The sequence below is a fragment of the Tympanuchus pallidicinctus genome, unplaced genomic scaffold, assembly GCF_026119805.1.
Source record: "Tympanuchus pallidicinctus isolate F22 unplaced genomic scaffold, pur_lepc_1.0 scaffold8, whole genome shotgun sequence".
NCBI classification, from domain to species: Eukaryota; Metazoa; Chordata; class Aves; order Galliformes; family Phasianidae; genus Tympanuchus; species Tympanuchus pallidicinctus.
In genome coordinates, this window is record NW_026294802.1 from 14299989 (window position 1) to 14315196 (window position 15208).

Below are 15208 nucleotides of genomic sequence, written 5' to 3' on the forward strand. Positions count from 1 at the left end.
TGGAAGTCAGAGTCCAATCAGTGGCAAATTCTGGGTGAAACAGTGATGTTTACAGACAGCATAGCAATGCTTTGTCCTCAAGGAGTCTTCCTGTAGATTCTTATTGTCACTTATCCACACAGAAACTAGTGGTTGGGGGAGAAGGGTTTAGCCAGAAGAGGCCAATGGATTAGTATCTTAACTGTTTATTTCGTGTCGTAAATGTCGTAGTCAAACAAAGCGATTTGGCAGTAATCTGTTAAAAAGAAGCACTGGAGTATTAGGGGAGTGTTTAACCTTCAGCTGAGACTGGGTCAGAGAAATGCCTTACATGGGAGAGTGGGCAGATCTGGGAGCAGTCACACAGCTTTCGATGGCTGCTATAAAATCCTGTTTGTTGCTAAGTGAGCGGTACTTTACCCTTCATGGAAACTGTATGATTAAGGAGCACATCTCTGAGGCTGAAAAGAAGCAAAGCAGGCAGACGAGCTTTTCAAATGCTCCCTTCTTTTTCTTTTTTTCCCCTCAGGTTAACATTTCCAAGCTCTAAAAAATGCCTAAATCATGGGCTTTGATCCATAAGAGACGCTGCATGCAATCAGGCCAAAGGCCATCTAATCTGCTATCCTCTCTCTAGGGCACCAAGTAACAGGTGATCACAGAAGCGTAAAAAATAAAGCTTGGGTACAAAAGTCTTTCTCTGACACTGTTCCAGCAGTCTGTGGACTTTCTGAACTGGCAGTTCCTTCTGGACCTGGCCTTAATGAATGCACTTAGTCCTTTTTTTAAAATCCTTTTATACATTTGGCCTCCACAGTGTTCTGTGGCAGTGGACCCTGAGTTCATTGTGCAGTATTAAAAAGAACAGTCTTCAGGCAATTTTAATGGTTTACTTGATGATTTCATCGGGTGACCCTAATTATTCCACTGTCAGATGTAGTAATGACCACTCCTATTCCTCATCTCCTTGCCACTTTTTACAGACCTGTATCATACATGTCCTCAGCGATCATTTTCCAAGCTCCAGGTTCACGGTATGTGAAGCTATTCATTACTGGGGATGTGCTCGACACCACTGCCCTCAGGTTCGCTGGCTCTTTTCCAGTTCTGCCACTAACAAAGTGGAGAAGCAGGTTGTTTTTGTTTCCTCAGTATGCAGATTGATGTTTCACTCTGCTTTCTTGCCATCTAAATTATACACTCTCCAGTCATAAATAAGCCCTCTTGTGATATCTAAGAAAAATAAATCCTAATCATAGTAGACAACGGAAAGGTAACATACTTGTTTGCCAGAAAGCTATACAGACATCTGAAGCAATGGGTTTAGGTTTTTTTTGTGTTGAAACACTGTTGAGTTTATCTCAGTGCACAACAACGACAACTGCTGCACTACGAGCACAGAACAAGCTGCTCTAAAGGCTCTTCCACGTGCTGGACTGCAATGTTGATTCTTACATTAAAACAGCTGCCTGTAGTTGATGATGAAATGCAATGGATTGATTGACTGATTAACTGCCTTTCCTGGAAGTGAATTTAACTTGAACAGCAACAAGGTTTGTTTTACTCTGGTTTTAACCTGTAGAATATCTTGAGACCCTAAAATACCAAAGGTATTATGCTCTCTGTTAAATACACTTTCACTCAGTGGGTTAAATGCTTGTGACTCTATATAGTTATTCTATATAGCCTTCTGGGAACAGGCTGTAGTTTTACTGCTAGGTCTGTCATCTCCTATTATCAGCAGTGTTTTATAAAATTGTTCCTGGTAATGGAAGAGAAGAGGTGTTGGAAATTACACCATCACTTGGACACAGAAGTAAGTTAATACATGAGATATCCTGTTGGCTGCGGTGCAGCGTTTATGTGCCAAAAGCTATTTGCTATATATATGTATGTACTATCTAAAATGGCTTGATTTTGCCATGCTTCCATTATTCTCCAAATGATTGGAACCTTTTTTTTTCTCTCTCCTGGTATTTATTTCACTTTGTTAGCAGAGATTCAAGAGAAATTTATAAAGCCAATGTGGTTCCAGTTCTTTGTTCTGATAGGAATGTTGTCACCTGGTACTTCCTTGTTCTCCCGGACTTTTAAGATATTTATTTATTTTTTAAATTGTGCAATAGGCTAATTTACTAATTAGTACTGTGTTAATATATCTGGTCAGGTTTTCCAGGAAGTCCTCTGCCTCTTTAGGCTTTTTTCTTTGTTGCTTCATCTTGGGTGGAGTAACTTAAATCACCCGAGAAGCTGATTTCACTATTTCTTCTATTCTATGCTTGCTGATTAACACGCTTTACTTTCTTTTTCCTATGGCAGATGCGAAAGCACTTTCTTTAGCCTTGTCAACTAACAGGATCTCCTTTCTAGTGAGAATCTCTCATCAATTTGTCTTATGTTTTGATGCCACACCAGTTTCTAAACTGTAGTGTTTGCTCATTCGTTTTTAATTCCCTTCTCTACTTTTATTGTTCGAAAGTCATAGAAGTCTAATCTCATGCCTTGACTCCAGAGTCTAGTAGAATTCCTCAGGCTTATTACACATTATTAATCTACTGAATTGAAGAGAGCAAACTTGCTTTCTTGCATGATGTGAATCTGCTTCTTAAACTCAGCGTGACTCTTAAGGGATGCACGCAACCTTGCTGATCCAGAGTGGATGTTTCAGACTCTGGTGGAACTTGTTCTTCCCTGCAGACAAGATCAGCTGAACTTGGACATTCGGCTGCTTCTATGGCAACAGGTCTGAGTGCTGGTGAGGTGACTACATTTATTTTGCTAATTGTGGTTCTTCCTAAGTACTAGGATCCTACCTGTAAAATGGACCTCTGTCACTTTCCACATAAAATGTTGATGGTGCTACGGGCAGAGAGGTGAGAAGCAGTGGTCGTCAGTTCTCTTAGAAGTCTCTTAATGGAAGCAGATGGTGTAGCAGTGCCTATAGCAGTGCCTATAGTCTTCAAATAAGATGTCATTTTGTCCTAGCACAAGAAGCCAGCTCTTGGAACAAACATAACCACGTCATTAGCCTTCCAAGGGAGTGGGAAAGACGGAAGATACTTGATTGTTGCTATTGGGAAGAACAAGGTCAGCTCTCTTTGGAGTCTGTTTCCTGAGCCTGGACAATCCCAAGAGGTTGTCTGTTCTCTGGATCTTGTTCACTGTTGGTCATTCAGCCCAGGTTTGCTGACCATGTGGTGTACCATGGGACTACACTGGCCAGTCTTGGTTTTGGAAAAAGAGTAATGAAACTGGGGCTTGCAGCTCGCTATTTCTGATGTGAAATGGAGAGTGGTTCTGAAAGAGCATCATGGCTGAATGCATACCTTCTATGCTTCCTTTGGGATGCACTTGTATACTTAACGTACATGTGTCCAGTGACTTTATGCCAAAGATATTTTCTAAGTGAAACAAATAAACTCTTTGCTGTGTTACGTTCAGGTAATTCATTCATTGGTGTTATTTTTAACTTCTCAACTGCACTTCCTAGATTGTTGCGATTTTTTTATTTGTTTCTGAAGAACCTGTACTTTCTAGATTAGAGAAGGTTTTCATGTAACACATGAACATCTTTGGCCAATGCTGTGTTTCTTAACAGATGTGGGGAATTCAGCTGCCCACACAAGTACACTGTCCTCTGGTACTGCTTTGAGAGAGGCTCTACATCACTGGAGCAGGCTGGAGCAGATGTCCACTTCAATTTCTCTTTGGTGTTATTTTTCATTACCACTCTCTTTGCAGCTGAACTATGTCTTGCTGCAGCTGTAAATGCATATGATGAAGTACTACCTCTGTTTTCCTTTCCGTCTTTCCTGTATAATTTGTACCCATCAGTAATGACATTTCACTTATGAAACAGAATCCCTCTGCTACATTTCAGGTTTACCTGGTACAGTACAATCCTTGACATTTAAGTAACTCCACAGCTTGTTTCCCACGCTCCCTTTGTTTGGGTGTACAAAAGCATTTTAAAACTCCTGACCATGTTTCAGAATAAATCCAGTCTCTTATTTTACTACTGGGCATTATGGTACATGAAAATGTGTTTATAGAAAACATAATCTTTTTCTTTCTTCCTGTGTTTAAAGTCCATGTAGCAATTGCATCCTTACTGTTTAAGAAGAATCTGTCTAAATCCAAGCTCATTTCACAGGTTATGTCAGGGCTCCAGTATTAACAATACCATCACTTTGTGTCTTTTCCTTTACCTTATGGAGGTTTCCCAAGAAACGAAGATAAATGTACTTCATCTTTAATATTACTATTTATTATTTACTTCTTTCTTGTTTCCTGACTCTTTCGCTCATGCTCTTTCAAAATCAGGGTACAGTTCAGGAATTAGCGCCCTCTTTGTGTCACCTAGACCTTGTGTCCCCTGTCCTTGGGGGAAATTTGGGAAATTTGCAGATTTGGGAATCCTCGTAAACAAGAAAAGCTTATGAAAAGCACAAGCAACAGTAGAAACCCTCTCAGAAGAGAAACCTACGGATGTAGCATGTAGCAGAAGTGACAGATGTTTACCTAACTCTTGTCACAACACTTATTGATTTCTGCTGCAAGTCTGGACGTGTATACCTGGGGAGCGAGGATGTAGAAAACCACACCTTAATATGTAATGTTTCAGCTTCTCCAGTCTCACTCACAACGTGGACAAACTTGCCATGCTTTTCAACACAACATGAGGAAGAGTAAGGAAGAGTAAGGAGGAATAGCTGAGATGCATCTGCATAGGAACTTAGGGCAGAATTGCTGGTGTGTCCTAAATTCCTAATGTGATCTGCCAATGTCAAAAGTTTTTGAGATGTTCCTAACTCTGTTTCTCTCTCCATTTTCAGTCTGCCTAGCTGCAATACCAGCTCCTGCCTTTTCATCTGCCTTGTCAGGTTTTGTTTTCTTTTTCTAAAATATTAGATATGTCACCTTCTAGGAGAACTGTGAGCATGAAACAGCTCTTCTCTTGCTTTTTACCTGAGACAGGCAACTTCCAGGTGATGGGGTGCGCTGAAGGACAAGACTTAATGACAGAGGATGTGTGAAATCGTTGCTTGTATTTTCCTGGTTATGTGTGGAATTTGTGCAGGAAAGCTGATGGAGCATAGCACCAAACGAAAACATGAATAACGAGGAACGTAGCCCTTACAGAGGGCCTGAAACATAGAATATAAAAATGAGAGCTTATTTTAATGCAAATACATATGGTATCATAGGCAAGCAACAGGGAAGTCAGGTCAAGGATACTTTCTAAGTACTGTCTGTATTCAAGGGTCTTTTGCCTTTTTGATTTCTTTGAAGAAAAAAAAAAAAAAAAAAAGCTTCTGCTGAATAGTGAATTTTATTTCAATTGTGCAAGTGAAAAAAGTACGTTGTGCCAGTGGGCTGTGGCCAGATCAGCATTTTGTATGAGTTTGGGGGTGGATTTGGCACATGCCCACTGTGGGCTGAATAAACACCACGTTTCTTCAGCTTTTTGATTTACCAATCTGGAGTGGCTGTTACAGAAAGAACATTGCTTTCTGCAATCTGACCAATACACAGGATTGAGCACTAATATCAAGGCTCTCTAGCCTCTGCCTATGGCAGGCGTAGTGCCTATTTATTGTATCCAAAACAGTACTCCCAAACCAGAGCCTGAGATGTAGATTAAATAAATATGGCAAGATGGGGTGACAAAGGAATAGGAATGCTTCAGCAAGATGTGCATCTATTGCTCTGACATAGCTGGTGGAACACATCAGTTTGAGCTTCCCCTGCATTAGCTACACAATGATGTAAGATGGAGTATGGGGGAAAAAATTAACACATGAAAACAGATTGCTTACTCTAGAGCTGGATCCCATACCATGAAAACAAAAGCTACGTGTTGCATGCCGACAGAGTGTGTGGGATAGGAATGTCAGCTGTATTCTGCTATGCAGAGTGACAGCAGCCCAGGTCCGGCTATTTGCACAGTTGGGACTGTGAAGAAAATGAATTGTATACTTGAATACTTACACAGGCAGATCCTTGTGTCCGAGGTTCCTTGGATGTAAGAAAACATACATATAAGTGCTGCTGCTTGTTTATGAGGAACAGAATCGTACTTGCCTCATCTTGCATTGTTTGTGACCACGGTGCTTAAGAGATGCAGGGGCTACTTTACTATTGTGCTCTGGCTTCTCTGAAACTTCAGTAGTAGAGGAAGTAATAAGGCACTTTGAGGTAATTGGGCTCCAGCTTCTCTGAAGAGGACACTTCCACAAACGAAAATGATTAAAAGGAATAGCTATCTCTCTGAGAAATTACAATGTATTTGGTGAAACTGAGTAAAATCCCTGGGCACAGATGCTAGACAACCTTGGGAAAAGGGCATTTACTTCAAGTGTTTGAAAAGAAAAGCTATTTAAACTTTGAAAGAGCTATTGGTTTTATTGTTGCAATATTTATGATCCTCTCTTTATAGGTCATGCAACCATTTCCTTAGTTATCCTTAATCTCCTACCAGAAATTCTTTCCCTTGGCTGGCAGGCCCCTTGAGCGGAGCACTCGCACTACAGAAATGGAAAATAGCAAATATAAACCAAGTGGGATCATTTATAGCTGTCTTGCTAAGTGTGTAACACATCTGCAGAAGGATAAGTTCTTCTGATTTAGCGTGGCCATTAGTGACATTTTACTGCTTCTGAAAGGAAGAAAATGGCTCTGTTTAGTGTCCTCAGGTATAACTGTGGTAATCATGGATGTTAGAAATGGAAAAGGCTGCTAGGTCATCTGGGTCATCGCCCAAGTGCAATGCAAGACAATTCACCAGCGTATCTTTCTAGGATTTTGTTATTCTACCATTTGTTTGAAATTCTCCTTCACAGCCTAATAAATCTCATAGAAAGGTAGTTAAAATAACTTCTCGGAGAGGTCTGAGAGATAGAAATCCTTGCAGGCATTGCGCTGAAATAAAGACCTGTTTCCTGGTTTATCCAAGCATCTGCCATTGCCCTTTCACAGTGAAGACACTGTAGTCTATTCACTTCCTTTGTTTGGTATTTATGACTACAGCATTTCAATAAATCAAAACTTTTCTGGAAGGAAAAGTTAAAGCGGTCTCCACTGGTTTCTCACCAATTTCCAAACCGCTTTTAAACATGTTAATTAACTTACAGAACCAAAGTTATACTTCAGCAAATCTGGATTAATTTCGCTGCACCCACTGGGGTTATGCTGGATGAATGCTGGAGATCCTGACAGCGCAGTATGACCAACAGCTTCCCTTTTGCATCCAAGGAGACAAACTCACAAGAACAAAGACAGAGACAGACAAGCACAGGCGCCAGACACAGATGCTGTACCCTGCAGCCAAAAGGAGGATGTTGTTTCAGGCAGGCTCCATCTCGTTTCAAAGTCTCCCATGTAAGCAGCGCTTGGTATAAGTAATTGGGAATTCACTTGTGCACAGCAGTGTTGCTAACGTGAGGAAACCCTTGAAAACGCTGTAGGGTCTTTGCATTGAATTCTGCTTCAAAAGAAATGGCTGCAATAGAAGGATTTTGGAGTTGGACTCTCTTGATAAACACAAACATCTTTTTGAACACAGCCCTGGTCTGGAACACCTTGTTAAGAGTAGCTTTAATGTGTATTTTCATTGTTCTCTGTGCTATGGTTAGCCTGTGGAAGCAAGACCGTAAGGAAGAATTGCTGCCAGGGCTGGTTTAAGCTCTGCAAGGTTCTCAAGTGACAGGAAGTAAGCCAGCAGCAGCAATCAAGTGCGGTTCAAGCAGCAGAAACAAACAGTAGAACTGAGCTGCTCAGGGCTCTTGAGAGGGAACATGCTTTCTTTAGCACAGTCAGTGAATCCAGAACAGCAACCACAGAACATCTTGCTCTCTTCAGGGGAAGGAAAGAAAGAAAGAAAAACCCAACAAACTTCTGGCTTTCTTCTAGTTGTCCTGAGGTTTAGTGCAGGATTAAAAGGAAAGTCCTGGGGTTTTTGCTTGCTTTTTCACGTGTGGGGAGAACATGCTGTTCGGCAAATGGTTGTCAGCGCATGATGAAATCCACTAGAATCCTCATCATCATTCCTTTCCTGTGCAAAAAGAAAATAGCCCAGTGGGCCAAATGCATGTTAGCCCCTGAGCAATTGAGTCTTCCTCCATTTCTGCTTGTGTGTGATTAATTGGTGGCTTTGAAGAGATCGTCTGCTACCAAGAGGTGCTGTGATTGCTCTCAGGAGTCAGCCTGTGGGCTTTACCCATGCAGCCCCATCCCAAGATCCCAGCAGCAGCTCAGCCACAGGGAAGCTGCTGGCAGGCTTCCATCAAGGGGGTGACACAAAGCTGTGCTTGTGAACCTGGATTTAACTTTGCTGCCAACCATTGCAGAAGACAAGCTGGGACAGTGAGTGAGTCACAGGGTTTGTAAGCAGTCAGATTTGAGTATTAAAGAACAAACAGCCTGGCCCACCCAGCTTCACTGTTCTCTGTTCCAGAAGCCGCTGGAGGCCAAGTCATGGAAACGGCTGCTGCTGGTCCATTTCCCTGTGCAGCTCTTCCTGCTGTCACCACTGTCATCAACCCCCCATTCTCTGTCCAGCTCTTTCTTTGGGATCCTTGCTAGGGCCTCCCTGCAGCTGATGCAGAGTAAGGAGGAGGTTGTGGCCAGGAAAGGTGAGAGCCAGGAAAGGCCATGTGCACTCGTGTGCCCATATATCTGTGCAGGAGAGATGAAATACACCTTCTGTGTGCAACCCTGGATCCAAGAAACCTTCCATGCAGCTTCCCACTTTTTAGCACTCCTTTCTTAATCTTTTTTTACTAGTCCTAAGGTTGTGCAGTCTTGCAGTTGTTTTGCTCCTCTAGCTTTCTTTCTTATGGTGCTCCCTTCCTGCATTATTCTCACTTTCTGTCCTCAGGTTCTACTGTAATTGACTCTGGTTCCTCTGCAGGTGGCAATAAGCAGTTTTGTTACGTACTGTTTTAAAAATAAAAATGCAGACGTTGTGCTTCCCCATCAAACACCACTTTAGAGAAGTTGTGGGCGAAAAGAAGCCTGTGAAAGGAGCAATAGTGAAACCACCATCCAACATGAGGGAGAGTTTAAGCAGTCCAACGGTAGCTCTGACTCCCTGATTATGGCAATTTTTGTGGGTTCTCTCTCCTTCTCTCTCCTCAGTCTGCCTGAAGGAGGCACGATTTTCCACACCACCAAAGGAGACAGATGTTTCCACCTCCAGATTTTCTGCCCTTCAGTTTGAACTCTTTTACCCCATTCTGCAGTTAGACTTCACCCTGTTTGCCATACTCCACTCATGTCTTCTCACACATTCTTCTTGCAGAGTATCACTGCTGCTTGCAGTCTGTGCCCAGCTCACCAGACCAAAGACGCACTGCTACTCCACCTGAGTACTGCTTTCAGTCCTTCTGACGGGTGTGGACAGCAGTGCACCTTTTCAACACACAACAGTGTTGCTTCTGCAGACAAAGGCAAAATGGCAGCCATTCTGCTTGCGTTGATCTCCTTCATAATAAAGGATAATGGGAAACCTTTTGAATATGAGGGAAAAAGCCCAAGTTAAAATAAAAATTAAACAACGTATCCAATTAATTAGAATCACCGCAAAGCCTTGGAAAGCTGCCATCTTAAATTACTACACGGCTACAACTCCCAGGAGGAAAAAAAAAAAGTAGTAATTGGGAGGAAAAAATGACATACTCCTGTTATCTTAGTAGGAGTTTGAAATAGACAAGACAGGTGGGAGCTTTTCCAGCAACAGCATTAGTCCTGCATGTATGGTATTAACCGTTATGCACAGCTTCCTGATTCCCTGCTTGCAAGGGCACATATATATTCACAGTTCCTGAGGATGGAGGGGATGGGAGGTTTGTGTCCCAGCCTCTTTTTTTTCCCCCAAGCCTGATTATTCTATTGCAATGGGGCTGGGTGACAAAAAAGTACACAAATGAGTGCTGCATGTAAAAGTGTGGCTGCCCTGGAAGCAGTGGAAACTCCAGTGTACACTTAAACTTTGGAAAGTGGAAGGAGAGAGCGCCTTTAGCTGTTACCCTATGTCTCAATGTAAAATTCTAACGCTGTCCTGATGATGAAGGTGGAGCTGTGACAATAAAATGCTGTAATTGCTTTCACATACTTATGTTTAGGTTCAGCTAAAGGTGACTCAAACTGTTGTGTATAAGTTCCTGCTGCTGTTGAGTATCATCTCTGACCAAGTTGGTGAAACGGGGAGGTGAAAAGGTAAATAAAATCTTACCTGAAGAGCTGCATGACCTCTGGCCTCAACACAGCTGCCAATAACTTTTATGTGCACACTGCTTCCTTTTCAGAACTGGAAGCACGAAGCAGACATCTTCCTCTGCCAGCATAGCAGGAAAAAAAAAGAAGAAGAAAAAAAAAAAAAAAGTGGGTAGAAAAAAGGCTGGGTAAAGAAATACAATATTATTCAAAACATTTTCCTAATTGCTTTTTTTCTATTAAAAAACTCCACATGTTAATATTGTTTTGCTGGAAATTGCGATATTTAAATAGCTTCAAATAGCGCTAACGAAGCATTGTTTTAGTTTTGCCTCCAGGAAAAAAAGACAAAACAAAATACTGTAATAAACTGTTCTCTGTTTAAGAACAGCTGCCATCAAATTGGTAATATTTTCCCTTTAGCTGTGGGCTGACAAACTTCTCTTTTTTCCCCTTTTCCTTTCAACAGAATTATGTGAGCATGGCAGCACAAGTTGAAAATTCTGCTAAGCATTTCACTTCGGACATTCATAAACTGTTCTTCAAACTGTCGCAACTGCGTGTCTTTCATGGCTATGGCACACGAGAATAAGTCGTGTCAAAATAAGCTTATTGTGTTGAGTACAGTGACGGATGTAGACATGCCTGAGACTTAAAGCTCAGATCCTTGAATATTAGGGGTTTTAACGATTTTGTTTTGGGTGGGGAGGGTTTGCAAAGCAGGAATGTTAGCATTAATCACCTGGCCAGCTTACAAGTTCAAAAATTACATTTGATGTATCTCCCTCATTTTCTCCTGCTTTCATTTAATTCTAGTATTCATTATATTCATTACCTCTGTTTTTTCTTTAAGTTGCTCATCTGTGCTTCTTCTCTGCTGTTATAGAAGACCTAGGAAAGAAAAAAATCTTCTCTATTTTAAATATAAATCTTTTCTTCCTATCCCCATTTTTATAGCTCCCAGGCACATGAAGTCTTACTTCCTCTGTCTCTTGCTTTCTCCCTGGAAATCTATGAAAAGGATGCATAAGAATAGTTGGGAAATCTCACCAGTCAGCTCATGGAACAGGAAACGCTGAATCCTTAGAAAACGTGTTTTCTGAAAGTAGTAATTAGGATAAATACTTTTAAATAAGGATAATGGGTATTTTTTTAAAGTACCCCAGTGTTTCCAAATATTAATGTTTTTTTCCTTTGATACTTTGATGCCATGTGCCTGCTGAATCTTCACCTGAGCTTTCTAGGAAAAGGATACGACAAAACGCAGCTACCAATAGAAAGAAGTAAGCAAGAGAATAACCTAATCAGCCTGTCTTCATATGTAACAAGAAACATAAATTCTTTTATTACTTTTCCACAGATCATCATTTTAACAACAGCCATCTTTTTTTCCCATTGCTGACTGCTATTCAGTTGTTGATAAAGCACAGCATTAGATCATGTTTGCAATGCCACATTTCATACCAAAACACCTAAAAATAATGCTCAGTAAAGATCACCAACGTATGCTTTACTGCGGCTTCCTAAAAGGCAACCTGTCTCTACTTGCAGCACAAGTAACCACTCAGGTACTTTCTATGCCCACTACACAGCTGCAGGTTAAATGATCTGAAGCAGGAAAAGGACAGGCTCAGCAATAACTGTTTTTCAAGGCCAACAGCTTCTGGTGATTGTAACCAGAGTTCGTTCAGATACACTAATTTAAAAAAGCTAGCAAATTTCTAAAAGGGAGGTTATAGCACTGTTGGAAATAACAAACCACTGTCAGGTCTAAGAAAACCTAACTTCCAACTCCAGATTTCAAAGCTGCTTGTAGTGTTTTATCCCCACTCTGTTAGATGCAGCATTATTTGTCCCTGGTATAATGAGTAAATTTGATTTTTAAAGAGATGAGGCAATGTATTTATTTTCACAGTGTAAGAAGCAAAGGTGGAATTGACCTCAGTACTGAAGCACGTGTCTCCCTCAGGGCTCAGTCACCGTGAGGTTTTATTCTTTATGAGCCTTGTGAGTAGGATCCCAAAGGCAGCAGCATGTCCACACTCTATCAAACCTGTTCCCCTGTGCTTCCCTAGCGTCGCACACCAACCACAGGAGAAAGCTCTTCCTGAATCCCTCATCCCAAAGCAGCCAAAGTTCTCCCAGCACCTGGCAATGCACCACAGCAGTAGCGTAACACTGACATCCAGTGGATGAAAAAATGCAGTCTCACTCGCTTCTGGACAGAAATGCAAATGGGAGAAGCATGAAAAGATAGCAAGGACAATTTTCTTTTTACACATTAGGACTTTTTGAGCGCCAGGAACTAGCCCAGGAGCTGAGATTCCCTCAATCCATACGTGAACCTGCGTGAGACCTGGCAAACCATCCATCCAACAAAACCTGCTTGCTTTCTACCATGTGAAACGACAGGGGCAATTGCAGCATGGCACCTCTTGCTCTACTCACATGAATGTTTCTGGTTTCCTAGGCTTATACAAAATGTACCACGTATGTTGTTTCCTTTTACACACACCAAAAAAAAAAAAAAAAACCAAAAAACAACCAAAAAACAACCAAAAAAACACAAACAAAAAACCCACCACAAAAACTGGCTTTTTCCTCAGTATCCTCATGACCAGGTCGGTGTCATTGCATCTCTCGTTTGCTTTTTTGGCACCAAAACTCCATTTTCAGCTGCTGCAGTGTTGCAACAGGATTCTCCCGAGGAGACCCAGTGGAAACATGGCACTGGCACACAGGCCTGGGTGAGGTCGGGAGGTGACAGCCACTGTGCTAACAGCAGTCCTCAGCAATACTGAAGAACCAAAAGAGCATGGAAACGGGGTGCACACCTCCATTTTCTCTCCCTCTCAAATGCCTCTGTGATCACAGAAGTCCGAGCTAGAAGGGACCCACGTCATCCAACACCGACCCCCACGTCTGAGCGTTGATGACCCCACAGGTCCCCTCAGAGCGCTCCTTCCCCTGCTTCTGCTCATCTCCTCCTCAACTCTTCTTGACCCCACAGCCCCCGTTTCCCTCCAGCCCACTGCCGTGTGCAGCGGCAGTGCCGCCAAACCACGCTCTCAGGGAGCGCCTCACACAACCCTTCCCCCACACCAACGGCCGCCAGCCCCGTCACGTGCGCAACTGCGGGAGCCACGTGACGCCCCCGCCGCATCACGCAGCCCGTCACAGCCTTCCCCCCGGCCGCCGCGAGACAGCGCGGGGACTGATAGCTAACTCAACCAACCATAGGGAGGGGAACGCCCCCTCGCGCCCACGCCTGCGCGTAATCCGGTGAGTGACACCGGGAGCGGCTGCCAATTGGCTGCGGAGGAGTCGCCGCGCACCAATGGACTGGCGAGTAGTGCGACTGACATCCGCCCCGCCGAATCGCTGTGTGGGAAGGGCGGGGCAAGAAGCAAATGTCGTTGCAGACGGCAGGAATGTGGCGTTGTTGCCGCCTGGCATCACGAGGCAGCGGTGGCGGCGGTCCTCCTTATTGCTGCGTGTGCCCGTCTCCTCCATTGGGCAGAGGAAGGACGCACGCTGGTGCAGCCTCCCCTCCGACCTCGTTTCCAGCGCCGCCGCCGAGGGCCGCGGCTCGATGGGCGGGCCTCTTCGTGTTTCAGTGTGACGAGCACATCTCTTCGCCAATGGCGTGCGAGGGCGCAACCCACCGGCCAATCCGTAGCGTGGAGGGGGCGGGGCAAACAGGGGCGGGCGTCTCATTTACTGGGCCAACCTCCCAGCCAACGGGAGGAGTGGGAGGAGGGTCGGGCAGCCAGCGAGGGAGGCGACGTCAATACGTGACAGTCAGCCGGGGCAGCCAATCATTGAGGGGGCACTGGCGAGACTGTCCAATTAGAGGAGCTGGAAGGCGGATGTTTCTCTTTGATGGACGTGGGCCGTGGCTAATGGGCGGGGAGATCCATATAGCTCTCCCCAATAGACAACATTCAGGGGCGGAGAGAGATGAGACGAGCAGACGAGTCAGCCAATCAGCTTGGGGGTCGTCGGGGCGCAATCCAATGGGCGGTGCGAGGGGCGGTGCGGGGGCGTGTCTTAGTGTGTTTGGGTTCGTGCTCCTCGGGGGAGGGAGACGGCGGCGAGGAAAGTTTTTTTTTTTTTTTTTTTTTTTTAAACTGTTTTCTGTCTTTTTTTTTTTTTTTTTTCTTTTTTTTTTCTTTTTTTTTTTTTAATTTCTGTTGGCGGTGAAAGGAGGCCGCGCTCCGCAGCCTTTTGGCGTTCGTTGTTCCCCGGGCGGAGCCGCCCCCCCGGCACTGAGGAGAAGGGGGCTCAGCGTGGCGGCGCCTCAGCGGTGAGTGTGCGCTGCCCCCTCTCCCCCCCTCCCTCCGCCTTTCCCCTCACGGCCTCCCTCAGGGCCATTCCCGCCCGCGGGCCGCGCGCGCCGCCCGTGAGGGGCCATTGGCGCTAACAGCGCGCGCGCCCCCCACCCCCCCACCCTCCCGTAAGCCGCGGACAGGCTGAGGGGGGCTCACACAACGCGGCGGCGGCGGGAGGAGAAGCTGCGTCTCTCCGGTTCCACAGACGGGGCCCGGGGTGGAGGAGGAGGAGGAGGAGGAGGAGGGGGGGGGGGTGTATCGGGCTGAGGCCCCGCCGTGCGCGGCTCCCGGCTCCCGGGGAGAGGGCCGAAACGGGAGAGAGCCGCGTTGTGGGGACGGCGCTGAGGTGACGGCGGTCCTCCGGGCGGCCCGCGGTGGTTGTGTGGAACGTCGATGCGAGGATGTGGGTGGGAGGAGGGACGGTGCCGAGAGGTGTGTCCCAGCGGCGCGGGGAGGGGGGTAGAAAACTTTCCCGGTGTGTTGGTAGCGATAGAAGCCCGTGGTTGGGTGTGGAGAGGCGGCGGTGGGCAGCGCGGTGTTCCGAGGGTTGTCGGCGGCTGCCGCGAGGCACGGCTGTGGCGTTGGTGGGCTCAATGCAGCGCTGTCCCGGCCGTAGCAGATGGGCTTAACGCTGTATGCGCCGCTTTATCCTCCCCGCGGTTCGTTTGCCATCTTTTGCCACC

General features: G+C 45.0%; 1 protein-coding gene and 1 long non-coding RNA gene across 4 annotated transcripts in view; one reads left to right on the top strand and one right to left on the bottom strand.

Moving 5' to 3' along the window:
- Nucleotides 1-5270: 5270 nt before the first annotated feature.
- On the bottom strand, nucleotides 5271-12222 carry LOC128073614 (uncharacterized). Its single transcript, XR_008202793.1, has 3 exons — nucleotides 11030-12222; nucleotides 10214-10315; nucleotides 5271-9488 (listed from the first exon to the last, which is right to left on the bottom strand). It is a non-coding gene; the product is annotated as an uncharacterized LOC128073614 (long non-coding RNA).
- A 2038-nt stretch (nucleotides 12223-14260) lies between these two features.
- The window catches only part of TNRC6B (trinucleotide repeat containing adaptor 6B), a 140169-nt gene continuing 139221 nt past the window's right edge, over nucleotides 14261-15208 (top strand). For all 3 annotated transcript variants that reach the window (XM_052669452.1, XM_052669462.1, XM_052669454.1), the window contains exon 1: nucleotides 14261-14500. The gene's annotated coding sequence lies outside the window, so the exon portion shown is untranslated. The remainder of the gene's footprint in view (nucleotides 14501-15208) is intronic.